This window comes from Oncorhynchus mykiss, unplaced genomic scaffold (assembly GCF_013265735.2).
Source record: "Oncorhynchus mykiss isolate Arlee unplaced genomic scaffold, USDA_OmykA_1.1 un_scaffold_291, whole genome shotgun sequence".
NCBI lineage: Eukaryota > Metazoa > Chordata > Actinopteri > Salmoniformes > Salmonidae > Oncorhynchus > Oncorhynchus mykiss.
In genome coordinates this window covers 148338-174656 of record NW_023493742.1, presented here as the reverse complement: position 1 = coordinate 174656, position 26319 = coordinate 148338, and the positions used below count along the sequence as shown (strand labels likewise).

The 26319-nt window shown below is 44.7% G+C and overlaps 37 non-coding genes across 37 annotated transcripts; all 37 read right to left on the bottom strand.

Moving 5' to 3' along the window:
- Positions 1-694: 694 nt before the first annotated feature.
- Positions 695-766, bottom strand: trnad-guc. Its single transcript has one exon. It is a non-coding gene; the product is annotated as a tRNA-Asp (tRNA).
- A 531-nt stretch (positions 767-1297) lies between these two features.
- trnag-gcc lies at positions 1298-1368 on the bottom strand. The gene has a single exon. It is a non-coding gene; the product is annotated as a tRNA-Gly (tRNA).
- A 114-nt stretch (positions 1369-1482) lies between these two features.
- trnad-guc lies at positions 1483-1554 on the bottom strand. The gene has a single exon. It is a non-coding gene; the product is annotated as a tRNA-Asp (tRNA).
- Positions 1555-2270: 716 nt separating this feature from the next.
- Positions 2271-2342, bottom strand: trnad-guc. The gene has a single exon. It is a non-coding gene; the product is annotated as a tRNA-Asp (tRNA).
- Positions 2343-3058: 716 nt separating this feature from the next.
- On the bottom strand, positions 3059-3130 carry trnad-guc. Its single transcript has one exon. It is a non-coding gene; the product is annotated as a tRNA-Asp (tRNA).
- Positions 3131-3846: 716 nt separating this feature from the next.
- Positions 3847-3918, bottom strand: trnad-guc. The gene has a single exon. It is a non-coding gene; the product is annotated as a tRNA-Asp (tRNA).
- Positions 3919-4634: 716 nt separating this feature from the next.
- Positions 4635-4706, bottom strand: trnad-guc. The gene has a single exon. It is a non-coding gene; the product is annotated as a tRNA-Asp (tRNA).
- A 716-nt stretch (positions 4707-5422) lies between these two features.
- trnad-guc lies at positions 5423-5494 on the bottom strand. The gene has a single exon. It is a non-coding gene; the product is annotated as a tRNA-Asp (tRNA).
- A 716-nt stretch (positions 5495-6210) lies between these two features.
- On the bottom strand, positions 6211-6282 carry trnad-guc. The gene has a single exon. It is a non-coding gene; the product is annotated as a tRNA-Asp (tRNA).
- Positions 6283-6998: 716 nt separating this feature from the next.
- On the bottom strand, positions 6999-7070 carry trnad-guc. The gene has a single exon. It is a non-coding gene; the product is annotated as a tRNA-Asp (tRNA).
- A 716-nt stretch (positions 7071-7786) lies between these two features.
- Positions 7787-7858, bottom strand: trnad-guc. The gene has a single exon. It is a non-coding gene; the product is annotated as a tRNA-Asp (tRNA).
- A 716-nt stretch (positions 7859-8574) lies between these two features.
- On the bottom strand, positions 8575-8646 carry trnad-guc. Its single transcript has one exon. It is a non-coding gene; the product is annotated as a tRNA-Asp (tRNA).
- Positions 8647-9362: 716 nt separating this feature from the next.
- On the bottom strand, positions 9363-9434 carry trnad-guc. Its single transcript has one exon. It is a non-coding gene; the product is annotated as a tRNA-Asp (tRNA).
- A 716-nt stretch (positions 9435-10150) lies between these two features.
- Positions 10151-10222, bottom strand: trnad-guc. Its single transcript has one exon. It is a non-coding gene; the product is annotated as a tRNA-Asp (tRNA).
- Positions 10223-10938: 716 nt separating this feature from the next.
- trnad-guc lies at positions 10939-11010 on the bottom strand. Its single transcript has one exon. It is a non-coding gene; the product is annotated as a tRNA-Asp (tRNA).
- Positions 11011-11541: 531 nt separating this feature from the next.
- Positions 11542-11612, bottom strand: trnag-gcc. The gene has a single exon. It is a non-coding gene; the product is annotated as a tRNA-Gly (tRNA).
- A 114-nt stretch (positions 11613-11726) lies between these two features.
- Positions 11727-11798, bottom strand: trnad-guc. Its single transcript has one exon. It is a non-coding gene; the product is annotated as a tRNA-Asp (tRNA).
- Positions 11799-12514: 716 nt separating this feature from the next.
- Positions 12515-12586, bottom strand: trnad-guc. The gene has a single exon. It is a non-coding gene; the product is annotated as a tRNA-Asp (tRNA).
- A 716-nt stretch (positions 12587-13302) lies between these two features.
- trnad-guc lies at positions 13303-13374 on the bottom strand. The gene has a single exon. It is a non-coding gene; the product is annotated as a tRNA-Asp (tRNA).
- Positions 13375-14090: 716 nt separating this feature from the next.
- trnad-guc lies at positions 14091-14162 on the bottom strand. Its single transcript has one exon. It is a non-coding gene; the product is annotated as a tRNA-Asp (tRNA).
- Positions 14163-14693: 531 nt separating this feature from the next.
- trnag-gcc lies at positions 14694-14764 on the bottom strand. Its single transcript has one exon. It is a non-coding gene; the product is annotated as a tRNA-Gly (tRNA).
- Positions 14765-14878: 114 nt separating this feature from the next.
- trnad-guc lies at positions 14879-14950 on the bottom strand. Its single transcript has one exon. It is a non-coding gene; the product is annotated as a tRNA-Asp (tRNA).
- Positions 14951-15665: 715 nt separating this feature from the next.
- On the bottom strand, positions 15666-15737 carry trnad-guc. The gene has a single exon. It is a non-coding gene; the product is annotated as a tRNA-Asp (tRNA).
- A 715-nt stretch (positions 15738-16452) lies between these two features.
- On the bottom strand, positions 16453-16524 carry trnad-guc. Its single transcript has one exon. It is a non-coding gene; the product is annotated as a tRNA-Asp (tRNA).
- Positions 16525-17239: 715 nt separating this feature from the next.
- On the bottom strand, positions 17240-17311 carry trnad-guc. Its single transcript has one exon. It is a non-coding gene; the product is annotated as a tRNA-Asp (tRNA).
- Positions 17312-18210: 899 nt separating this feature from the next.
- Positions 18211-18281, bottom strand: trnag-gcc. Its single transcript has one exon. It is a non-coding gene; the product is annotated as a tRNA-Gly (tRNA).
- Positions 18282-18395: 114 nt separating this feature from the next.
- trnad-auc lies at positions 18396-18467 on the bottom strand. The gene has a single exon. It is a non-coding gene; the product is annotated as a tRNA-Asp (tRNA).
- A 715-nt stretch (positions 18468-19182) lies between these two features.
- On the bottom strand, positions 19183-19254 carry trnad-guc. Its single transcript has one exon. It is a non-coding gene; the product is annotated as a tRNA-Asp (tRNA).
- A 715-nt stretch (positions 19255-19969) lies between these two features.
- trnad-guc lies at positions 19970-20041 on the bottom strand. Its single transcript has one exon. It is a non-coding gene; the product is annotated as a tRNA-Asp (tRNA).
- Positions 20042-20756: 715 nt separating this feature from the next.
- trnad-guc lies at positions 20757-20828 on the bottom strand. Its single transcript has one exon. It is a non-coding gene; the product is annotated as a tRNA-Asp (tRNA).
- An 899-nt stretch (positions 20829-21727) lies between these two features.
- Positions 21728-21798, bottom strand: trnag-gcc. Its single transcript has one exon. It is a non-coding gene; the product is annotated as a tRNA-Gly (tRNA).
- A 114-nt stretch (positions 21799-21912) lies between these two features.
- trnad-auc lies at positions 21913-21984 on the bottom strand. The gene has a single exon. It is a non-coding gene; the product is annotated as a tRNA-Asp (tRNA).
- Positions 21985-22699: 715 nt separating this feature from the next.
- On the bottom strand, positions 22700-22771 carry trnad-guc. The gene has a single exon. It is a non-coding gene; the product is annotated as a tRNA-Asp (tRNA).
- Positions 22772-23486: 715 nt separating this feature from the next.
- trnad-guc lies at positions 23487-23558 on the bottom strand. Its single transcript has one exon. It is a non-coding gene; the product is annotated as a tRNA-Asp (tRNA).
- A 715-nt stretch (positions 23559-24273) lies between these two features.
- trnad-guc lies at positions 24274-24345 on the bottom strand. The gene has a single exon. It is a non-coding gene; the product is annotated as a tRNA-Asp (tRNA).
- A 715-nt stretch (positions 24346-25060) lies between these two features.
- trnad-guc lies at positions 25061-25132 on the bottom strand. The gene has a single exon. It is a non-coding gene; the product is annotated as a tRNA-Asp (tRNA).
- A 715-nt stretch (positions 25133-25847) lies between these two features.
- On the bottom strand, positions 25848-25919 carry trnad-guc. Its single transcript has one exon. It is a non-coding gene; the product is annotated as a tRNA-Asp (tRNA).
- Positions 25920-26319: the final 400 nt, after the last annotated feature.

Sequence of the window (26319 nt, the reverse complement as noted above, 5' to 3'; positions counted from 1 at the left end):
AAAACGTGGAGCATTGGTACTAACTATACGTTTGCAGTGTTGGGCTTTAACACTTCTAACAAAAACATCTGTATAGACTGAATGGTTAGAGCTAGAAACTACTGTGACCCCTCTATGGAAAGCTGAGACTCTCACGAAAACGTACATGTAATCGATTTCGCTCTATACCACTCACAGGCCACACACTCGTAGTTAGAAGGTGACGCGTTTGTGGGATGTCCCAGGACATTGTCACAAATGCCAAACTCAAGACAGTTGTCGATGACTAGTTGGTTACTCGTTTCCCATTTAACAACTTAAGCCTTGCACAAAGTAAATCACCTCACACACTGGACATCTACAATGGATTCACCAAAGTCTTCTGAGAATGAGTAAATGTCCAAACTGAAAATGAAAGCAAAGTCAGATTTTTCAAGAGTCAGTTGAGATTTCTGTTGGCCTGGCAATCGAGCACAGATTTCTCCCTCAGGGGTTTGCATACTTCTCGAAATTACATGTTCAAAACATCCTGCATTGGCCGGGAATCGAACCCAGGCCTCCCGCGTGGCAGGCGAGAATTCTACCACTGAACAACCAATGCCTTGGAATACTGAGATAATGCTGGAAAATCGTATCATAAAGCTTTATCTCCAAGCATATTTTTCGCATAGTGGGCTCAGCTACATTGTTCACCCTAAAAAAAAAGCAGTCCTTTCTCCCCGTCGGGGAATTGAACCCCGGTCTCCCGCGTGACAGGCGGGGATACTCACCACTATACTAACGAGGAGCTGGTGTGGTGGACGTTTGAAAAAACGTGGAGCATTGGTACTAACTATACGTTTGCAGTGTTGGGCTTTAACACTTCTAACAAAAACATCTGTATAGACTGAATGGTTAGAGCTAGAAACTACTGTGACCCCTCTATGGAAAGCTGAGACTCTCACGAAAACGTACATGTAATCGATTTCGCTCTATACCACTCACAGGCCACACACTCGTAGTTAGAAGGTGACGCGTTTGTGGGATGTCCCAGGACATTGTCACAAATGCCAAACTCAAGACAGTTGTCGATGACTAGTTGGTTACTCGTTTCCCATTTAACAACTTAAGCCTTGCACAAAGTAAATCACCTCACACACTGGACATCTACAATGGATTCACCAAAGTCTTCTGAGAATGAGTAAATGTCCAAACTGAAAATGAAAGCAAAGTCAGATTTTTCAAGAGTCAGTTGAGATTTCTGTTGGCCTGGCAATCGAGCACAGATTTCTCCCTCAGGGGTTTGCATACTTCTCGAAATTACATGTTCAAAACATCCTGCATTGGCCGGGAATCGAACCCGGGCCTCCCGCGTGGCAGGCGAGAATTCTACCACTGAACAACCAATGCCTTGGAATACTGAGATAATGCTGGAAAATCGTATCATAAAGCTTTATCTCCAAGCATATTTTTCGCATAGTGGGCTCAGCTACATTGTTCACCCTAAAAAAAAAGCAGTCCTTTCTCCCCGTCGGGGAATTGAACCCCGGTCTCCCGCGTGACAGGCGGGGATACTCACCACTATACTAACGAGGAGCAGGTGTGGTGGACGTTTGAAAAAACGTGGAGCATTGGTACTAACTATACGTTTGCAGTGTTGGGCTTTAACACTTCTAACAAAAACATCTGTATAGACTGAATGGTTAGAGCTAGAAACTACTGTGACCCCTCTATGGAAAGCTGAGACTCTCACGAAAACGTACATGTAATCGATTTCGCTCTATACCACTCACAGGCCACACACTCGTAGTTAGAAGGTGACGCGTTTGTGGGATGTCCCAGGACATTGTCACAAATGCCAAACTCAAGACAGTTGTCGATGACTAGTTGGTTACTCGTTTCCCATTTAACAACTTAAGCCTTGCACAAAGTAAATCACCTCACACACTGGACATCTACAATGGATTCACCAAAGTCTTCTGAGAATGAGTAAATGTCCAAACTGAAAATGAAAGCAAAGTCAGATTTTTCAAGAGTCAGTTGAGATTTCTGTTGGCCTGGCAATCGAGCACAGATTTCTCCCTCAGGGGTTTGCATACTTCTCGAAATTACATGTTCAAAACATCCTGCATTGGCCGGGAATCGAACCCAGGCCTCCCGCGTGGCAGGCGAGAATTCTACCACTGAACAACCAATGCCTTGGAATACTGAGATAATGCTGGAAAATCGTATCATAAAGCTTTATCTCCAAGCATATTTTTCGCATAGTGGGCTCAGCTACATTGTTCACCCTAAAAAAAAAGCAGTCCTTTCTCCCCGTCGGGGAATTGAACCCCGGTCTCCCGCGTGACAGGCGGGGATACTCACCACTATACTAACGAGGAGCTGGTGTGGTGGACGTTTGAAAAAACGTGGAGCATTGGTACTAACTATACGTTTGCAGTGTTGGGCTTTAACACTTCTAACAAAAACATCTGTATAGACTGAATGGTTAGAGCTAGAAACTACTGTGACCCCTCTATGGAAAGCTGAGACTCTCACGAAAACGTACATGTAATCGATTTCGCTCTATACCACTCACAGGCCACACACTCGTAGTTAGAAGGTGACACGTTTGTGGGATGTCCCAGGACATTGTCACAAATGCCAAACTCAAGACAGTTGTCGATGACTAGTTGGTTACTCGTTTCCCATTTAACAACTTAAGCCTTGCACAAAGTAAATCACCTCACACACTGGACATCTACAATGGATTCACCAAAGTCTTCTGAGAATGAGTAAATGTCCAAACTGAAAATGAAAGCAAAGTCAGATTTTTCAAGAGTCAGTTGAGATTTCTGTTGGCCTGGCAATCGAGCACAGATTTCTCCCTCAGGGGTTTGCATACTTCTCGAAATTACATGTTCAAAACATCCTGCATTGGCCGGGAATCGAACCCAGGCCTCCCGCGTGGCAGGCGAGAATTCTACCACTGAACAACCAATGCCTTGGAATACTGAGATAATGCTGGAAAATCGTATCATAAAGCTTTATCTCCAAGCATATTTTTCGCATAGTGGGCTCAGCTACATTGTTCACCCTAAAAAAAAAGCAGTCCTTTCTCCCCGTCGGGGAATTGAACCCCGGTCTCCCGCGTGACAGGCGGGGATACTCACCACTATACTAACGAGGAGCTGGTGTGGTGGACGTTTGAAAAAACGTGGAGTATTGGTACTAACTATACGTTTGCAGTGTTGGGCTTTAACACTTCTAACAAAAACATCTGTATAGACTGAATGGTTAGAGCTAGAAACTACTGTGACCCCTCTATGGAAAGCTGAGACTCTCACGAAAACGTACATGTAATCGATTTCGCTCTATACCACTCACAGGCCACACACTCGTAGTTAGAAGGTGACGCGTTTGTGGGATGTCCCAGGACATTGTCACAAATGCCAAACTCAAGACAGTTGTCGATGACTAGTTGGTTACTCGTTTCCCATTTAACAACTTAAGCCTTGCACAAAGTAAATCACCTCACACACTGGACATCTACAATGGATTCACCAAAGTCTTCTGAGAATGAGTAAATGTCCAAACTGAAAATGAAAGCAAAGACAGATTTTTCAAGAGTCAGTTGAGATTTCTGTTGGCCTGGCAATCGAGCACAGATTTCTCCCTCAGGGGTTTGCATACTTCTCGAAATTACATGTTCAAAACATCCTGCATTGGCCGGGAATCGAACCCAGGCCTCCCGCGTGGCAGGCGAGAATTCTACCACTGAACAACCAATGCCTTGGAATACTGAGATAATGCTGGAAAATCGTATCATAAAGCTTTATCTCCAAGCATATTTTTCGCATAGTGGGCTCAGCTACATTGTTCACCCTAAAAAAAAAGCAGTCCTTTCTCCCCGTCGGGGAATTGAACCCCGGTCTCCCGCGTGACAGGCGGGGATACTCACCACTATACTAACGAGGAGCTGGTGTGGTGGACGTTTGAAAAAACGTGGAGCATTGGTACTAACTATACGTTTGCAGTGTTGGGCTTTAACACTTCTAACAAAAACATCTGTATAGACTGAATGGTTAGAGCTAGAAACTACTGTGACCCCTCTATGGAAAGCTGAGACTCTCACGAAAACGTACATGTAATCGATTTCGCTCTATACCACTCACAGGCCACACACTCGTAGTTAGAAGGTGACGCGTTTGTGGGATGTCCCAGGACATTGTCACAAATGCCAAACTCAAGACAGTTGTCGATGACTAGTTGGTTACTCGTTTCCCATTTAACAACTTAAGCCTTGCACAAAGTAAATCACCTCACACACTGGACATCTACAATGGATTCACCAAAGTCTTCTGAGAATGAGTAAATGTCCAAACTGAAAATGAAAGCAAAGACAGATTTTTCAAGAGTCAGTTGAGATTTCTGTTGGCCTGGCAATCGAGCACAGATTTCTCCCTCAGGGGTTTGCATACTTCTCGAAATTACATGTTCAAAACATCCTGCATTGGCCGGGAATCGAACCCAGGCCTCCCGCGTGGCAGGCGAGAATTCTACCACTGAACAACCAATGCCTTGGAATACTGAGATAATGCTGGAAAATCGTATCATAAAGCTTTATCTCCAAGCATATTTTTCGCATAGTGGGCTCAGCTACATTGTTCACCCTAAAAAAAAAGCAGTCCTTTCTCCCCGTCGGGGAATTGAACCCCGGTCTCCCGCGTGACAGGCGGGGATACTCACCACTATACTAACGAGGAGCTGGTGTGGTGGACGTTTGAAAAAACGTGGAGCATTGGTACTAACTATACGTTTGCAGTGTTGGGCTTTAACACTTCTAACAAAAACATCTGTATAGACTGAATGGTTAGAGCTAGAAACTACTGTGACCCCTCTATGGAAAGCTGAGACTCTCACGAAAACGTACATGTAATCGATTTCGCTCTATACCACTCACAGGCCACACACTCGTAGTTAGAAGGTGACGCGTTTGTGGGATGTCCCAGGACATTGTCACAAATGCCAAACTCAAGACAGTTGTCGATGACTAGTTGGTTACTCGTTTCCCATTTAACAACTTAAGCCTTGCACAAAGTAAATCACCTCACACACTGGACATCTACAATGGATTCACCAAAGTCTTCTGAGAATGAGTAAATGTCCAAACTGAAAATGAAAGCAAAGTCAGATTTTTCAAGAGTCAGTTGAGATTTCTGTTGGCCTGGCAATCGAGCACAGATTTCTCCCTCAGGGGTTTGCATACTTCTCGAAATTACATGTTCAAAACATCCTGCATTGGCCGGGAATCGAACCCAGGCCTCCCGCGTGGCAGGCGAGAATTCTACCACTGAACAACCAATGCCTTGGAATACTGAGATAATGCTGGAAAATCGTATCATAAAGCTTTATCTCCAAGCATATTTTTCGCATAGTGGGCTCAGCTACATTGTTCACCCTAAAAAAAAAGCAGTCCTTTCTCCCCGTCGGGGAATTGAACCCCGGTCTCCCGCGTGACAGGCGGGGATACTCACCACTATACTAACGAGGAGCTGGTGTGGTGGACGTTTGAAAAAACGTGGAGCATTGGTACTAACTATACGTTTGCAGTGTTGGGCTTTAACACTTCTAACAAAAACATCTGTATAGACTGAATGGTTAGAGCTAGAAACTACTGTGACCCCTCTATGGAAAGCTGAGACTCTCACGAAAACGTACATGTAATCGATTTCGCTCTATACCACTCACAGGCCACACACTCGTAGTTAGAAGGTGACGCGTTTGTGGGATGTCCCAGGACATTGTCACAAATGCCAAACTCAAGACAGTTGTCGATGACTAGTTGGTTACTCGTTTCCCATTTAACAACTTAAGCCTTGCACAAAGTAAATCACCTCACACACTGGACATCTACAATGGATTCACCAAAGTCTTCTGAGAATGAGTAAATGTCCAAACTGAAAATGAAAGCAAAGACAGATTTTTCAAGAGTCAGTTGAGATTTCTGTTGGCCTGGCAATCGAGCACAGATTTCTCCCTCAGGGGTTTGCATACTTCTCGAAATTACATGTTCAAAACATCCTGCATTGGCCGGGAATCGAACCCAGGCCTCCCGCGTGGCAGGCGAGAATTCTACCACTGAACAACCAATGCCTTGGAATACTGAGATAATGCTGGAAAATCGTATCATAAAGCTTTATCTCCAAGCATATTTTTCGCATAGTGGGCTCAGCTACATTGTTCACCCTAAAAAAAAAGCAGTCCTTTCTCCCCGTCGGGGAATTGAACCCCGGTCTCCCGCGTGACAGGCGGGGATACTCACCACTATACTAACGAGGAGCTGGTGTGGTGGACGTTTGAAAAAACGTGGAGCATTGGTACTAACTATACGTTTGCAGTGTTGGGCTTTAACACTTCTAACAAAAACATCTGTATAGACTGAATGGTTAGAGCTAGAAACTACTGTGACCCCTCTATGGAAAGCTGAGACTCTCACGAAAACGTACATGTAATCGATTTCGCTCTATACCACTCACAGGCCACACACTCGTAGTTAGAAGGTGACGCGTTTGTGGGATGTCCCAGGACATTGTCACAAATGCCAAACTCAAGACAGTTGTCGATGACTAGTTGGTTACTCGTTTCCCATTTAACAACTTAAGCCTTGCACAAAGTAAATCACCTCACACACTGGACATCTACAATGGATTCACCAAAGTCTTCTGAGAATGAGTAAATGTCCAAACTGAAAATGAAAGCAAAGTCAGATTTTTCAAGAGTCAGTTGAGATTTCTGTTGGCCTGGCAATCGAGCACAGATTTCTCCCTCAGGGGTTTGCATACTTCTCGAAATTACATGTTCAAAACATCCTGCATTGGCCGGGAATCGAACCCAGGCCTCCCGCGTGGCAGGCGAGAATTCTACCACTGAACAACCAATGCCTTGGAATACTGAGATAATGCTGGAAAATCGTATCATAAAGCTTTATCTCCAAGCATATTTTTCGCATAGTGGGCTCAGCTACATTGTTCACCCTAAAAAAAAAGCAGTCCTTTCTCCCCGTCGGGGAATTGAACCCCGGTCTCCCGCGTGACAGGCGGGGATACTCACCACTATACTAACGAGGAGCTGGTGTGGTGGACGTTTGAAAAAACGTGGAGCATTGGTACTAACTATACGTTTGCAGTGTTGGGCTTTAACACTTCTAACAAAAACATCTGTATAGACTGAATGGTTAGAGCTAGAAACTACTGTGACCCCTCTATGGAAAGCTGAGACTCTCACGAAAACGTACATGTAATCGATTTCGCTCTATACCACTCACAGGCCACACACTCGTAGTTAGAAGGTGACGCGTTTGTGGGATGTCCCAGGACATTGTCACAAATGCCAAACTCAAGACAGTTGTCGATGACTAGTTGGTTACTCGTTTCCCATTTAACAACTTAAGCCTTGCACAAAGTAAATCACCTCACACACTGGACATCTACAATGGATTCACCAAAGTCTTCTGAGAATGAGTAAATGTCCAAACTGAAAATGAAAGCAAAGACAGATTTTTCAAGAGTCAGTTGAGATTTCTGTTGGCCTGGCAATCGAGCACAGATTTCTCCCTCAGGGGTTTGCATACTTCTCGAAATTACATGTTCAAAACATCCTGCATTGGCCGGGAATCGAACCCAGGCCTCCCGCGTGGCAGGCGAGAATTCTACCACTGAACAACCAATGCCTTGGAATACTGAGATAATGCTGGAAAATCGTATCATAAAGCTTTATCTCCAAGCATATTTTTCGCATAGTGGGCTCAGCTACATTGTTCACCCTAAAAAAAAAGCAGTCCTTTCTCCCCGTCGGGGAATTGAACCCCGGTCTCCCGCGTGACAGGCGGGGATACTCACCACTATACTAACGAGGAGCTGGTGTGGTGGACGTTTGAAAAAACGTGGAGCATTGGTACTAACTATACGTTTGCAGTGTTGGGCTTTAACACTTCTAACAAAAACATCTGTATAGACTGAATGGTTAGAGCTAGAAACTACTGTGACCCCTCTATGGAAAGCTGAGACTCTCACGAAAACGTACATGTAATCGATTTCGCTCTATACCACTCACAGGCCACACACTCGTAGTTAGAAGGTGACGCGTTTGTGGGATGTCCCAGGACATTGTCACAAATGCCAAACTCAAGACAGTTGTCGATGACTAGTTGGTTACTCGTTTCCCATTTAACAACTTAAGCCTTGCACAAAGTAAATCACCTCACACACTGGACATCTACAATGGATTCACCAAAGTCTTCTGAGAATGAGTAAATGTCCAAACTGAAAATGAAAGCAAAGACAGATTTTTCAAGAGTCAGTTGAGATTTCTGTTGGCCTGGCAATCGAGCACAGATTTCTCCCTCAGGGGTTTGCATACTTCTCGAAATTACATGTTCAAAACATCCTGCATTGGCCGGGAATCGAACCCAGGCCTCCCGCGTGGCAGGCGAGAATTCTACCACTGAACAACCAATGCCTTGGAATACTGAGATAATGCTGGAAAATCGTATCATAAAGCTTTATCTCCAAGCATATTTTTCGCATAGTGGGCTCAGCTACATTGTTCACCCTAAAAAAAAAGCAGTCCTTTCTCCCCGTCGGGGAATTGAACCCCGGTCTCCCGCGTGACAGGCGGGGATACTCACCACTATACTAACGAGGAGCTGGTGTGGTGGACGTTTGAAAAAACGTGGAGCATTGGTACTAACTATACGTTTGCAGTGTTGGGCTTTAACACTTCTAACAAAAACATCTGTATAGACTGAATGGTTAGAGCTAGAAACTACTGTGACCCCTCTATGGAAAGCTGAGACTCTCACGAAAACGTACATGTAATCGATTTCGCTCTATACCACTCACAGGCCACACACTCGTAGTTAGAAGGTGACGCGTTTGTGGGATGTCCCAGGACATTGTCACAAATGCCAAACTCAAGACAGTTGTCGATGACTAGTTGGTTACTCGTTTCCCATTTAACAACTTAAGCCTTGCACAAAGTAAATCACCTCACACACTGGACATCTACAATGGATTCACCAAAGTCTTCTGAGAATGAGTAAATGTCCAAACTGAAAATGAAAGCAAAGTCAGATTTTTCAAGAGTCAGTTGAGATTTCTGTTGGCCTGGCAATCGAGCACAGATTTCTCCCTCAGGGGTTTGCATACTTCTCGAAATTACATGTTCAAAACATCCTGCATTGGCCGGGAATCGAACCCAGGCCTCCCGCGTGGCAGGCGAGAATTCTACCACTGAACAACCAATGCCTTGGAATACTGAGATAATGCTGGAAAATCGTATCATAAAGCTTTATCTCCAAGCATATTTTTCGCATAGTGGGCTCAGCTACATTGTTCACCCTAAAAAAAAAGCAGTCCTTTCTCCCCGTCGGGGAATTGAACCCCGGTCTCCCGCGTGACAGGCGGGGATACTCACCACTATACTAACGAGGAGCTGGTGTGGTGGACGTTTGAAAAAACGTGGAGCATTGGTACTAACTATACGTTTGCAGTGTTGGGCTTTAACACTTCTAACAAAAACATCTGTATAGACTGAATGGTTAGAGCTAGAAACTACTGTGACCCCTCTATGGAAAGCTGAGACTCTCACGAAAACGTACATGTAATCGATTTCGCTCTATACCACTCACAGGCCACACACTCGTAGTTAGAAGGTGACGCGTTTGTGGGATGTCCCAGGACATTGTCACAAATGCCAAACTCAAGACAGTTGTCGATGACTAGTTGGTTACTCGTTTCCCATTTAACAACTTAAGCCTTGCACAAAGTAAATCACCTCACACACTGGACATCTACAATGGATTCACCAAAGTCTTCTGAGAATGAGTAAATGTCCAAACTGAAAATGAAAGCAAAGTCAGATTTTTCAAGAGTCAGTTGAGATTTCTGTTGGCCTGGCAATCGAGCACAGATTTCTCCCTCAGGGGTTTGCATACTTCTCGAAATTACATGTTCAAAACATCCTGCATTGGCCGGGAATCGAACCCAGGCCTCCCGCGTGGCAGGCGAGAATTCTACCACTGAACAACCAATGCCTTGGAATACTGAGATAATGCTGGAAAATCGTATCATAAAGCTTTATCTCCAAGCATATTTTTCGCATAGTGGGCTCAGCTACATTGTTCACCCTAAAAAAAAAGCAGTCCTTTCTCCCCGTCGGGGAATTGAACCCCGGTCTCCCGCGTGACAGGCGGGGATACTCACCACTATACTAACGAGGAGCTGGTGTGGTGGACGTTTGAAAAAACGTGGAGCATTGGTACTAACTATACGTTTGCAGTGTTGGGCTTTAACACTTCTAACAAAAACATCTGTATAGACTGAATGGTTAGAGCTAGAAACTACTGTGACCCCTCTATGGAAAGCTGAGACTCTCACGAAAACGTACATGTAATCGATTTCGCTCTATACCACTCACAGGCCACACACTCGTAGTTAGAAGGTGACGCGTTTGTGGGATGTCCCAGGACATTGTCACAAATGCCAAACTCAAGACAGTTGTCGATGACTAGTTGGTTACTCGTTTCCCATTTAACAACTTAAGCCTTGCACAAAGTAAATCACCTCACACACTGGACATCTACAATGGATTCACCAAAGTCTTCTGAGAATGAGTAAATGTCCAAACTGAAAATGAAAGCAAAGTCAGATTTTTCAAGAGTCAGTTGAGATTTCTGTTGGCCTGGCAATCGAGCACAGATTTCTCCCTCAGGGGTTTGCATACTTCTCGAAATTACATGTTCAAAACATCCTGCATTGGCCGGGAATCGAACCCGGGCCTCCCGCATGGCAGGCGAGAATTCTACCACTGAACAACCAATGCCTTGGAATACTGAGATAATGCTGGAAATCGTATCATAAAGCTTTATCTCCAAGCATATTTTTCGCATAGTGGGCTCAGCTACATTGTTCACCCTAAAAAAAAAAGCAGTCCTTTCTCCCCGTCGGGGAATTGAACCCCGGTCTCCCGCGTGACAGGCGGGGATACTCACCACTATACTAACGAGGAGCTGGTGTGGTGGACGTTTGAAAAAACGTGGAGCATTGGTACTAACTATACGTTTGCAGTGTTGGGCTTTAACACTTCTAACAAAAACATCTGTATAGACTGAATGGTTAGAGCTAGAAACTACTGTGACCCCTCTATGGAAAGCTGAGACTCTCACGAAAACGTACATGTAATCGATTTCGCTCTATACCACTCACAGGCCACACACTCGTAGTTAGAAGGTGACGCGTTTGTGGGATGTCCCAGGACATTGTCACAAATGCCAAACTCAAGACAGTTGTCGATGACTAGTTGGTTACTCGTTTCCCATTTAACAACTTAAGCCTTGCACAAAGTAAATCACCTCACACACTGGACATCTACAATGGATTCACCAAAGTCTTCTGAGAATGAGTAAATGTCCAAACTGAAAATGAAAGCAAAGTCAGATTTTTCAAGAGTCAGTTGAGATTTCTGTTGGCCTGGCAATCGAGCACAGATTTCTCCCTCAGGGGTTTGCATACTTCTCGAAATTACATGTTCAAAACATCCTGCATTGGCCGGGAATCGAACCCGGGCCTCCCGCGTGGCAGGCGAGAATTCTACCACTGAACAACCAATGCCTTGGAATACTGAGATAATGCTGGAAAATCGTATCATAAAGCTTTATCTCCAAGCATATTTTTCGCATAGTGGGCTCAGCTACATTGTTCACCCTAAAAAAAAAGCAGTCCTTTCTCCCCGTCGGGGAATTGAACCCCGGTCTCCCGCGTGACAGGCGGGGATACTCACCACTATACTAACGAGGAGCTGGTGTGGTGGACGTTTGAAAAAACGTGGAGCATTGGTACTAACTATACGTTTGCAGTGTTGGGCTTTAACACTTCTAACAAAAACATCTGTATAGACTGAATGGTTAGAGCTAGAAACTACTGTGACCCCTCTATGGAAAGCTGAGACTCTCACGAAAACGTACATGTAATCGATTTCGCTCTATACCACTCACAGGCCACACACTCGTAGTTAGAAGGTGACGCGTTTGTGGGATGTCCCAGGACATTGTCACAAATGCCAAACTCAAGACAGTTGTCGATGACTAGTTGGTTACTCGTTTCCCATTTAACAACTTAAGCCTTGCACAAAGTAAATCACCTCACACACTGGACATCTACAATGGATTCACCAAAGTCTTCTGAGAATGAGTAAATGTCCAAACTGAAAATGAAAGCAAAGTCAGATTTTTCAAGAGTCAGTTGAGATTTCTGTTGGCCTGGCAATCGAGCACAGATTTCTCCCTCAGGGGTTTGCATACTTCTCGAAATTACATGTTCAAAACATCCTGCATTGGCCGGGAATCGAACCCAGGCCTCCCGCGTGGCAGGCGAGAATTCTACCACTGAACAACCAATGCCTTGGAATACTGAGATAATGCTGGAAAATCGTATCATAAAGCTTTATCTCCAAGCATATTTTTCGCATAGTGGGCTCAGCTACATTGTTCACCCTAAAAAAAAAGCAGTCCTTTCTCCCCGTCGGGGAATTGAACCCCGGTCTCCCGCGTGACAGGCGGGGATACTCACCACTATACTAACGAGGAGCTGGTGTGGTGGACGTTTGAAAAAACGTGGAGCATTGGTACTAACTATACGTTTGCAGTGTTGGGCTTTAACACTTCTAACAAAAACATCTGTATAGACTGAATGGTTAGAGCTAGAAACTACTGTGACCCCTCTATGGAAAGCTGAGACTCTCACGAAAACGTACATGTAATCGATTTCGCTCTATACCACTCACAGGCCACACACTCGTAGTTAGAAGGTGACGCGTTTGTGGGATGTCCCAGGACATTGTCACAAATGCCAAACTCAAGACAGTTGTCGATGACTAGTTGGTTACTCGTTTCCCATTTAACAACTTAAGCCTTGCACAAAGTAAATCACCTCACACACTGGACATCTACAATGGATTCACCAAAGTCTTCTGAGAATGAGTAAATGTCCAAACTGAAAATGAAAGCAAAGTCAGATTTTTCAAGAGTCAGTTGAGATTTCTGTTGGCCTGGCAATCGAGCACAGATTTCTCCCTCAGGGGTTTGCATACTTCTCGAAATTACATGTTCAAAACATCCTGCATTGGCCGGGAATCGAACCCGGGCCTCCCGCATGGCAGGCGAGAATTCTACCACTGAACAACCAATGCCTTGGAATACTGAGATAATGCTGGAAATCGTATCATAAAGCTTTATCTCCAAGCATATTTTTCGCATAGTGGGCTCAGCTACATTGTTCACCCTAAAAAAAAAAGCAGTCCTTTCTCCCCGTCGGGGAATTGAACCCCGGTCTCCCGCGTGACAGGCGGGGATACTCACCACTATACTAACGAGGAGCTGGTGTGGTGGACGTTTGAAAAAACGTGGAGCATTGGTACTAACTATACGTTTGCAGTGTTGGGCTTTAACACTTCTAACAAAAACATCTGTATAGACTGAATGGTTAGAGCTAGAAACTACTGTGACCCCTCTATGGAAAGCTGAGACTCTCACGAAAACGTACATGTAATCGATTTCGCTCTATACCACTCACAGGCCACACACTCGTAGTTAGAAGGTGACGCGTTTGTGGGATGTCCCAGGACATTGTCACAAATGCCAAACTCAAGACAGTTGTCGATGACTAGTTGGTTACTCGTTTCCCATTTAACAACTTAAGCCTTGCACAAAGTAAATCACCTCACACACTGGACATCTACAATGGATTCACCAAAGTCTTCTGAGAATGAGTAAATGTCCAAACTGAAAATGAAAGCAAAGTCAGATTTTTCAAGAGTCAGTTGAGATTTCTGTTGGCCTGGCAATCGAGCACAGATTTCTCCCTCAGGGGTTTGCATACTTCTCGAAATTACATGTTCAAAACATCCTGCATTGGCCGGGAATCGAACCCGGGCCTCCCGCATGGCAGGCGAGAATTCTACCACTGAACAACCAATGCCTTGGAATACTGAGATAATGCTGGAAATCGTATCATAAAGCTTTATCTCCAAGCATATTTTTCGCATAGTGGGCTCAGCTACATTGTTCACCCTAAAAAAAAAAGCAGTCCTTTCTCCCCGTCGGGGAATTGAACCCCGGTCTCCCGCGTGACAGGCGGGGATACTCACCACTATACTAACGAGGAGCTGGTGTGATGGACGTTTGAAAAAACGTGGAGCATTGGTACTAACTATACGTTTGCAGTGTTGGGCTTTAACACTTCTAACAAAAACATCTGTATAGACTGAATGGTTAGAGCTAGAAACTACTGTGACCCCTCTATGGAAAGCTGAGACTCTCACGAAAACGTACATGTAATCGATTTCGCTCTATACCACTCACAGGCCACACACTCGTAGTTAGAAGGTGACGTGTTTGTGGGATGTCCCAGGACATTGTCACAAATGCCAAACTCAAGACAGTTGTCGATGACTAGTTGGTTACTCGTTTCCCATTTAACAACTTAAGCCTTGCACAAAATAAATCACCTCACACACTGGACATCTACAATGGATTCACCAAAGTCTTCTGAGAATGAGTAAATGTCCAAACTGAAAATGAAAGCAAAGTCAGATTTTTCAAGAGTCAGTTGAGATTTCTGTTGGCCTGGCAATCGAGCACAGATTTCTCCCTCAGGGGTTTGCATACTTCTCGAAATTACATGTTCAAAACATCCTGCATTGGCCGGGAATCGAACCCGGGCCTCCCGCGTGGCAGGCGAGAATTCTACCACTGAACAACCAATGCCTTGGAATACTGAGATAATGCTGGAAATCGTATCATAAAGCTTTATCTCCAAGCATATTTTTCGCATAGTGGGCTCAGCTACATTGTTCACCCTAAAAAAAAAAGCAGTCCTTTCTCCCCGTCGGGGAATTGAACCCCGGTCTCCCGCGTGACAGGCGGGGATACTCACCACTATACTAACGAGGAGCTGGTGTGGTGGACGTTTGAAAAAACGTGGAGCATTGGTACTAACTATACGTTTGCAGTGTTGGGCTTTAACACTTCTAACAAAAACATCTGTATAGACTGAATGGTTAGAGCTAGAAACTACTGTGACCCCTCTATGGAAAGCTGAGACTCTCACGAAAACGTACATGTAATCGATTTCGCTCTATACCACTCACAGGCCACACACTCGTAGTTAGAAGGTGACGCGTTTGTGGGATGTCCCAGGACATTGTCACAAATGCCAAACTCAAGACAGTTGTCGATGACTAGTTGGTTACTCGTTTCCCATTTAACAACTTAAGCCTTGCACAAAGTAAATCATCTCACACACTGGACATCTACAATGGATTCACCAAAGTCTTCTGAGAATGAGTAAATGTCCAAACTGAAAATGAAAGCAAAGTCAGATTTTTCAAGAGTCAGTTGAGATTTCTGTTGGCCTGGCAATCGAGCACAGATTTCTCCCTCAGGGGTTTGCATACTTCTCGAAATTACATGTTCAAAACATCCTGCATTGGCCGGGAATCGAACCCGGCCTCCCGCGTGGCAGGCGAGAATTCTACCACTGAACAACCAATGCCTTGGAATACTGAGATAATGCTGGAAATCGTATCATAAAGCTTTATCTCCAAGCATATTTTTCGCATAGTGGGCTCAGCTACATTGTTCACCCTAAAAAAAAAAGCAGTCCTTTCTCCCCGTCGGGGAATTGAACCCCGGTCTCCCGCGTGACAGGCGGGGATACTCACCACTATACTAACGAGGAGCTGGTGTGGTGGACGTTTGAAAAAACGTGGAGCATTGGTACTAACTATACGTTTGCAGTGTTGGGCTTTAACACTTCTAACAAAAACATCTGTATAGACTGAATGGTTAGAGCTAGAAACTACTGTGACCCCTCTATGGAAAGCTGAGACTCTCACGAAAACGTACATGTAATCGATTTCGCTCTATACCACTCACAGGCCACACACTCGTAGTTAGAAGGTGACGCGTTTGTGGGATGTCCCAGGACATTGTCACAAATGCCAAACTCAAGACAGTTGTCGATGACTAGTTGGTTACTCGTTTCCCATTTAACAACTTAAGCCTTGCACAAAGTAAATCATCTCACACACTGGACATCTACAATGGATTCACCAAAGTCTTCTGAGAATGAGTAAATGTCCAAACTGAAAATGAAAGCAAAGTCAGATTTTTCAAGAGTCAGTTGAGATTTCTGTTGGCCTGGCAATCGAGCACAGATTTCTCCCTCAGGGGTTTGCATACTTCTCGAAATTACATGTTCAAAACATCCTGCATTGGCCGGGAATCGAACCCGGCCTCCCGCGTGGCAGGCGAGAATTCTACCACTGAACAACCAATGCCTTGGAATACTGAGATAATGCTGGAAATCGTATCATAAAGCTTTATCTCCAAGCATATTTTTCGCATAGTGGGCTCAGCTACATTGTTCACCCTAAAAAAAAAAGCAGTCCTTTCTCCCCGTCGGGGAATTGAACCCCGGTCTCCCGCGTGACAGGCGGGGATACTCACCACTATACTAACGAGGAGCTGGTGTGGTGGACGTTTGAAAAAACGTGGAGCATTGGTACTAACTATACGTTTGCAGTGTTGGGCTTTAACACTTCTAACAAAAACATCTGTATAGACTGAATGGTTAGAGCTAGAAACTACTGTGACCCCTCTATGGAAAGCTGAGACTCTCACGAAAACGTACATGTAATCGATTTCGCTCTATACCACTCACAGGCCACACACTCGTAGTTAGAAGGTGACGCGTTTGTGGGATGTCCCAGGACATTGTCACAAATGCCAAACTCAAGACAGTTGTCGATGACTAGTTGGTTACTCGTTTCCCATTTAACAACTTAAGCCTTGCACAAAGTAAATCATCTCACACACTGGACATCTACAATGGATTCACCAAAGTCTTCTGAGAATGAGTAAATGTCCAAACTGAAAATGAAAGCAAAGTCAGATTTTTCAAGAGTCAGTTGAGATTTCTGTTGGCCTGGCAATCGAGCACAGATTTCTCCCTCAGGGGTTTGCATACTTCTCGAAATTACATGTTCAAAACATCCTGCATTGGCCGGGAATCGAACCCGGCCTCCCGCGTGGCAGGCGAGAATTCTACCACTGAACAACCAATGCCTTGGAATACTGAGATAATGCTGGAAATCGTATCATAAAGCTTTATCTCCAAGCATATTTTTCGCATAGTGGGCTCAGCTACATTGTTCACCCTAAAAAAAAAAGCAGTCCTTTCTCCCCGTCGGGGAATTGAACCCCGGTCTCCCGCGTGACAGGCGGGGATACTCACCACTATACTAACGAGGAGCTGGTGTGGTGGACGTTTGAAAAAACGTGGAGCATTGGTACTAACTATACGTTTGCAGTGTTGGGCTTTAACACTTCTAACAAAAACATCTGTATAGACTGAATGGTTAGAGCTAGAAACTACTGTGACCCCTCTATGGAAAGCTGAGACTCTCACGAAAACGTACATGTAATCGATTTCGCTCTATACCACTCACAGGCCACACACTCGTAGTTAGAAGGTGACGCGTTTGTGGGATGTCCCAGGACATTGTCACAAATGCCAAACTCAAGACAGTTGTCGATGACTAGTTGGTTACTCGTTTCCCATTTAACAACTTAAGCCTTGCACAAAGTAAATCATCTCACACACTGGACATCTACAATGGATTCACCAAAGTCTTCTGAGAATGAGTAAATGTCCAAACTGAAAATGAAAGCAAAGTCAGATTTTTCAAGAGTCAGTTGAGATTTCTGTTGGCCTGGCAATCGAGCACAGATTTCTCCCTCAGGGGTTTGCATACTTCTCGAAATTACATGTTCAAAACATCCTGCATTGGCCGGGAATCGAACCCGGGCCTCCCGCGTGGCAGGCGAGAATTCTACCACTGAACAACCAATGACTTGGAATACTGAGATAATGCTGGAAATCGTATCATAAAGCTTTATCTCCAAGCATATTTTTAGCAAAGTGGGCTCAGCTACATTGTTCACCCTAAAAAAAAAAGCAGTCCTTTCTCCCCGTCTGGGAATTGAACCCCGGTCTCCCGCGTGACAGGCAGGGATACTCACCACTATACTAACGAGGAGCTGGTGTGGTGAACATTTGAAAATACGTGGAGCATTGGTACTAACTATACGTTTGCAGTTTCTCCCTCAGGGGTTTGCATACTTCTCGAAATTACATGTTCAAAACATCCTGCATTGGCCGGGAATCGAACCCGGGCCTCCCGCGTGGCAGGCGAGAATTCTACCACTGAACAACCAATGCCTTGGAATACTGAGATAATGCTGGAAATCGTATCATAAAGCTTTATCTCCAAGCATATTTTTCGCATAGTGGGCTCAGCTACATTGTTCACCCTAAAAAAAAAAGCAGTCCTTTCTCCCCGTCGGGGAATTGAACCCCGGTCTCCCGCGTGATAGGCGGGGATACTCACCACTATACTAACGAGGAGCTGGTGTGGTGGACGTTTGAAAAAACGTGGAGCATTGGTACTAACTATACGTTTGCAGTGTTGGGCTTTAACACTTCTAACAAAAACATCTGTATAGACTGAATGGTTAGAGCTAGAAACTACTGTGACCCCTCTATGGAAAGCTGAGACTCTCACGAAAACGTACATGTAATCGATTTCGCTCTATACCACTCACAGGCCACACACTCGTAGTTAGAAGGTGACGCGTTTGTGGGATGTCCCAGGACATTGTCACAAATGCCAAACTCAAGACAGTTGTCGATGACTAGTTGGTTACTCGTTTCCCATTTAACAACTTAAGCCTTGCACAAAGTAAATCATCTCACACACTGGACATCTACAATGGATTCACCAAAGTCTTCTGAGAATGAGTAAATGTCCAAACTGAAAATGAAAGCAAAGTCAGATTTTTCAAGAGTCAGTTGAGATTTCTGTTGGCCTGGCAATCGAGCACAGATTTCTCCCTCAGGGGTTTGCATACTTCTCGAAATTACATGTTCAAAACATCCTGCATTGGCCGGGAATCGAACCCGGCCTCCCGCGTGGCAGGCGAGAATTCTACCACTGAACAACCAATGCCTTGGAATACTGAGATAATGCTGGAAATCGTATCATAAAGCTTTATCTCCAAGCATATTTTTCGCATAGTGGGCTCAGCTACATTGTTCACCCTAAAAAAAAAAGCAGTCCTTTCTCCCCGTCGGGGAATTGAACCCCGGTCTCCCGCGTGACAGGCGGGGATACTCACCACTATACTAACGAGGAGCTGGTGTGGTGGACGTTTGAAAAAACGTGGAGCATTGGTACTAACTATACGTTTGCAGTGTTGGGCTTTAACACTTCTAACAAAAACATCTGTATAGACTGAATGGTTAGAGCTAGAAACTACTGTGACCCCTCTATGGAAAGCTGAGACTCTCACGAAAACGTACATGTAATCGATTTCGCTCTATACCACTCACAGGCCACACACTCGTAGTTAGAAGGTGACGCGTTTGTGGGATGTCCCAGGACATTGTCACAAATGCCAAACTCAAGACAGTTGTCGATGACTAGTTGGTTACTCGTTTCCCATTTAACAACTTAAGCCTTGCACAAAGTAAATCATCTCACACACTGGACATCTACAATGGATTCACCAAAGTCTTCTGAGAATGAGTAAATGTCCAAACTGAAAATGAAAGCAAAGTCAGATTTTTCAAGAGTCAGTTGAGATTTCTGTTGGCCTGGCAATCGAGCACAGATTTCTCCCTCAGGGGTTTGCATACTTCTCGAAATTACATGTTCAAAACATCCTGCATTGGCCGGGAATCGAACCCGGCCTCCCGCGTGGCAGGCGAGAATTCTACCACTGAACAACCAATGCCTTGGAATACTGAGATAATGCTGGAAATCGTATCATAAAGCTTTATCTCCAAGCATATTTTTCGCATAGTGGGCTCAGCTACATTGTTCACCCTAAAAAAAAAAGCAGTCCTTTCTCCCCGTCGGGGAATTGAACCCCGGTCTCCCGCGTGACAGGCGGGGATACTCACCACTATACTAACGAGGAGCTGGTGTGGTGGACGTTTGAAAAAACGTGGAGCATTGGTACTAACTATACGTTTGCAGTGTTGGGCTTTAACACTTCTAACAAAAACATCTGTATAGACTGAATGGTTAGAGCTAGAAACTACTGTGACCCCTCTATGGAAAGCTGAGACTCTCACGAAAACGTACATGTAATCGATTTCGCTCTATACCACTCACAGGCCACACACTCGTAGTTAGAAGGTGACGCGTTTGTGGGATGTCCCAGGACATTGTCACAAATGCCAAACTCAAGACAGTTGTCGATGACTAGTTGGTTACTCGTTTCCCATTTAACAACTTAAGCCTTGCACAAAGTAAATCATCTCACACACTGGACATCTACAATGGATTCACCAAAGTCTTCTGAGAATGAGTAAATGTCCAAACTGAAAATGAAAGCAAAGTCAGATTTTTCAAGAGTCAGTTGAGATTTCTGTTGGCCTGGCAATCGAGCACAGATTTCTCCCTCAGGGGTTTGCATACTTCTCGAAATTACATGTTCAAAACATCCTGCATTGGCCGGGAATCGAACCCGGCCTCCCGCGTGGCAGGCGAGAATTCTACCACTGAACAACCAATGCCTTGGAATACTGAGATAATGCTGGAAATCGTATCATAAAGCTTTATCTCCAAGCATATTTTTCGCATAGTGGGCTCAGCTACATTGTTCACCCTAAAAAAAAAAGCAGTCCTTTCTCCCCGTCGGGGAATTGAACCCCGGTCTCCCGCGTGACAGGCGGGGATACTCACCACTATACTAACGAGGAGCTGGTGTGGTGGACGTTTGAAAAAACGTGGAGCATTGGTACTAACTATACGTTTGCAGTGTTGGGCTTTAACACTTCTAACAAAAACATCTGTATAGACTGAATGGTTAGAGCTAGAAACTACTGTGACCCCTCTATGGAAAGCTGAGACTCTCACGAAAACGTACATGTAATCGATTTCGCTCTATACCACTCACAGGCCACACACTCGTAGTTAGAAGGTGACGCGTTTGTGGGATGTCCCAGGACATTGTCACAAATGCCAAACTCAAGACAGTTGTCGATGACTAGTTGGTTACTCGTTTCCCATTTAACAACTTAAGCCTTGCACAAAGTAAATCATCTCACACACTGGACATCTACAATGGATTCACCAAAGTCTTCTGAGAATGAGTAAATGTCCAAACTGAAAATGAAAGCAAAGTCAGATTTTTCAAGAGTCAGTTGAGATTTCTGTTGGCCTGGCAATCGAGCACAGATTTCTCCCTCAGGGGTTTGCATACTTCTCGAAATTACATGTTCAAAACATCCTGCATTGGCCGGGAATCGAACCCGGGCCTCCCGCGTGGCAGGCGAGAATTCTACCACTGAACAACCAATGACTTGGAATACTGAGATAATGCTGGAAATCGTATCATAAAGCTTTATCTCCAAGCATATTTTTCGCAAAGTGGGCTCAGCTACATTGTTCACCCTAAAAAAAAAAGCAGTCCTTTCTCCCCGTCTGGGAATTGAACCCCGGTCTCCCGCGTGACAGGCAGGGATACTCACCACTATACTAACGAGGAGCTGGTGTGGTGAACATTTGAAAATACGTGGAGCATTGGTACTAACTATACGTTTGCAGTTTCTCCCTCAGGGGTTTGCATACTTCTCGAAATTACATGTTCAAAACATCCTGCATTGGCCGGGAATCGAACCCGGGCCTCCCGCGTGGCAGGCGAGAATTCTACCACTGAACAACCAATGCCTTGGAATACTGAGATAATGCTGGAAATCGTATCATAAAGCTTTATCTCCAAGCATATTTTTCGCATAGTGGGCTCAGCTACATTGTTCACCCTAAAAAAAAAAGCAGTCCTTTCTCCCCGTCGGGGAATTGAACCCCGGTCTCCCGCGTGATAGGCGGGGATACTCACCACTATACTAACGAGGAGCTGGTGTGGTGGACGTTTGAAAAAACGTGGAGCATTGGTACTAACTATACGTTTGCAGTGTTGGGCTTTAACACTTCTAACAAAAACATCTGTATAGACTGAATGGTTAGAGCTAGAAACTACTGTGACCCCTCTATGGAAAGCTGAGACTCTCACGAAAACGTACATGTAATCGATTTCGCTCTATACCACTCACAGGCCACACACTCGTAGTTAGAAGGTGACGCGTTTGTGGGATGTCCCAGGACATTGTCACAAATGCCAAACTCAAGACAGTTGTCGATGACTAGTTGGTTACTCGTTTCCCATTTAACAACTTAAGCCTTGCACAAAGTAAATCATCTCACACACTGGACATCTACAATGGATTCACCAAAGTCTTCTGAGAATGAGTAAATGTCCAAACTGAAAATGAAAGCAAAGTCAGATTTTTCAAGAGTCAGTTGAGATTTCTGTTGGCCTGGCAATCGAGCACAGATTTCTCCCTCAGGGGTTTGCATACTTCTCGAAATTACATGTTCAAAACATCCTGCATTGGCCGGGAATCGAACCCGGCCTCCCGCGTGGCAGGCGAGAATTCTACCACTGAACAACCAATGCCTTGGAATACTGAGATAATGCTGGAAATCGTATCATAAAGCTTTATCTCCAAGCATATTTTTCGCATAGTGGGCTCAGCTACATTGTTCACCCTAAAAAAAAAAGCAGTCCTTTCTCCCCGTCGGGGAATTGAACCCCGGTCTCCCGCGTGACAGGCGGGGATACTCACCACTATACTAACGAGGAGCTGGTGTGGTGGACGTTTGAAAAAACGTGGAGCATTGGTACTAACTATACGTTTGCAGTGTTGGGCTTTAACACTTCTAACAAAAACATCTGTATAGACTGAATGGTTAGAGCTAGAAACTACTGTGACCCCTCTATGGAAAGCTGAGACTCTCACGAAAACGTACATGTAATCGATTTCGCTCTATACCACTCACAGGCCACACACTCGTAGTTAGAAGGTGACGCGTTTGTGGGATGTCCCAGGACATTGTCACAAATGCCAAACTCAAGACAGTTGTCGATGACTAGTTGGTTACTCGTTTCCCATTTAACAACTTAAGCCTTGCACAAAGTAAATCATCTCACACACTGGACATCTACAATGGATTCACCAAAGTCTTCTGAGAATGAGTAAATGTCCAAACTGAAAATGAAAGCAAAGTCAGATTTTTCAAGAGTCAGTTGAGATTTCTGTTGGCCTGGCAATCGAGCACAGATTTCTCCCTCAGGGGTTTGCATACTTCTCGAAATTACATGTTCAAAACATCCTGCATTGGCCGGGAATCGAACCCGGCCTCCCGCGTGGCAGGCGAGAATTCTACCACTGAACAACCAATGCCTTGGAATACTGAGATAATGCTGGAAATCGTATCATAAAGCTTTATCTCCAAGCATATTTTTCGCATAGTGGGCTCAGCTACATTGTTCACCCTAAAAAAAAAAGCAGTCCTTTCTCCCCGTCGGGGAATTGAACCCCGGTCTCCCGCGTGACAGGCGGGGATACTCACCACTATACTAACGAGGAGCTGGTGTGGTGGACGTTTGAAAAAACGTGGAGCATTGGTACTAACTATACGTTTGCAGTGTTGGGCTTTAACACTTCTAACAAAAACATCTGTATAGACTGAATGGTTAGAGCTAGAAACTACTGTGACCCCTCTATGGAAAGCTGAGACTCTCACGAAAACGTACATGTAATCGATTTCGCTCTATACCACTCACAGGCCACACACTCGTAGTTAGAAGGTGACGCGTTTGTGGGATGTCCCAGGACATTGTCACAAATGCCAAACTCAAGACAGTTGTCGATGACTAGTTGGTTACTCGTTTCCCATTTAACAACTTAAGCCTTGCACAAAGTAAATCATCTCACACACTGGACATCTACAATGGATTCACCAAAGTCTTCTGAGAATGAGTAAATGTCCAAACTGAAAATGAAAGCAAAGTCAGATTTTTCAAGAGTCAGTTGAGATTTCTGTTGGCCTGGCAATCGAGCACAGATTTCTCCCTCAGGGGTTTGCATACTTCTCGAAATTACATGTTCAAAACATCCTGCATTGGCCGGGAATCGAACCCGGCCTCCCGCGTGGCAGGCGAGAATTCTACCACTGAACAACCAATGCCTTGGAATACTGAGATAATGCTGGAAATCGTATCATAAAGCTTTATCTCCAAGCATATTTTTCGCATAGTGGGCTCAGCTACATTGTTCACCCTAAAAAAAAAAGCAGTCCTTTCTCCCCGTCGGGGAATTGAACCCCGGTCTCCCGCGTGACAGGCGGGGATACTCACCACTATACTAACGAGGAGCTGGTGTGGTGGACGTTTGAAAAAACGTGGAGCATTGGTACTAACTATACGTTTGCAGTGTTGGGCTTTAACACTTCTAACAAAAACATCTGTATAGACTGAATGGTTAGAGCTAGAAACTACTGTGACCCCTCTATGGAAAGCTGAGACTCTCACGAAAACGTACATGTAATCGATTTCGCTCTATACCACTCACAGGCCACACACTCGTAGTTAGAAGGTGACGCGTTTGTGGGATGTCCCAGGACATTGTCACAAATGCCAAACTCAAGACAGTTGTCGATGACTAGTTGGTTACTCGTTTCCCATTTAACAACTTAAGCCTTGCACAAAGTAAATCATCTCACACACTGGACATCTACAATGGATTCACCAAAGTCTTCTGAGAATGAGTAAATGTCCAAACTGAAAATGAAAGCAAAGTCAGATTTTTCAAGAGTCAGTTGAGATTTCTGTTGGCCTGGCAATCGAGCACAGATTTCTCCCTCAGGGGTTTGCATACTTCTCGAAATTACATGTTCAAAACATCCTGCATTGGCCGGGAATCGAACCCGGCCTCCCGCGTGGCAGGCGAGAATTCTACCACTGAACAACCAATGCCTTGGAATACTGAGATAATGCTGGAAATCGTATCATAAAGCTTTATCTCCAAGCATATTTTTCGCATAGTGGGCTCAGCTACATTGTTCACCCTAAAAAAAAAAGCAGTCCTTTCTCCCCGTCGGGGAATTGAACCCCGGTCTCCCGCGTGACAGGCGGGGATACTCACCACTATACTAACGAGGAGCTGGTGTGGTGGACGTTTGAAAAAACGTGGAGCATTGGTACTAACTATACGTTTGCAGTGTTGGGCTTTAACACTTCTAACAAAAACATCTGTATAGACTGAATGGTTAGAGCTAGAAACTACTGTGACCCCTCTATGGAAAGCTGAGACTCTCACGAAAACGTACATGTAATCGATTTCGCTCTATACCACTCACAGGCCACACACTCGTAGTTAGAAGGTGACGCGTTTGTGGGATGTCCCAGGACATTGTCACAAATGCCAAACTCAAGACAGTTGTCGATGACTAGTTGGTTACTCGTTTCCCATTTAACAACTTAAGCCTTGCACAAAGTAAATCATCTCACACACTGGACATCTACAATGGATTCACCAAAGTCTTCTGAGAATGAGTAAATGTCCAAACTGAAAATGAAAGCAAAGTCAGATTTTTCAAGAGTCAGTTGAGATTTCTGTTGGCCTGGCAATCGAGCACAGATTTCTCCCTCAGGGGTTTGCATACTTCTCGAAATTACATGTTCAAAACATCCTGCATTGGCCGGGAATCGAACCCGGCCTCCCGCGTGGCAGGCGAGAATTCTACCACTGAACAACCAATGCCTTGGAATACTGAGATAATGCTGGAAATCGTATCATAAAGCTTTATCTCCAAGCATATTTTTCGCATAGTGGGCTCAGCTACATTGTTCACCCTAAAAAAAAAAGCAGTCCTTTCTCCCCGTCGGGGAATTGAACCCCGGTCTCCCGCGTGACAGGCGGGGATACTCACCACTATACTAACGAGGAGCTGGTGTGGTGGACGTTTGAAAAAACGTGGAGCATTGGTACTAACTGACCAATGACCAGTGACCCCTCTATGGAAAGCTGAGACTCTCACGAAAACGTACATGTAATCGATTTCGCTCTATACCACTCACAGGCCACACACTCGTAGTTAGAAGGTGACGCGTTTGTGGGATGTCCCAGGACATTGTCACAAATGCCAAACTCAAGACAGTTGTCGATGACTAGTTGGTTACTCGTTTCCCATTTAACAACTTAAGCCTTGCACAAAGTAAATCATCTCACACACTGGACATCTACAATGGATTCACCAAAGTCTTCTGAGAATGAGTAAATGTCCAAACTGAAAATGAAAGCAAAGTCAGATTTTTCAAGAGTCAGTTGAGATTTCTGTTGGCCTGGC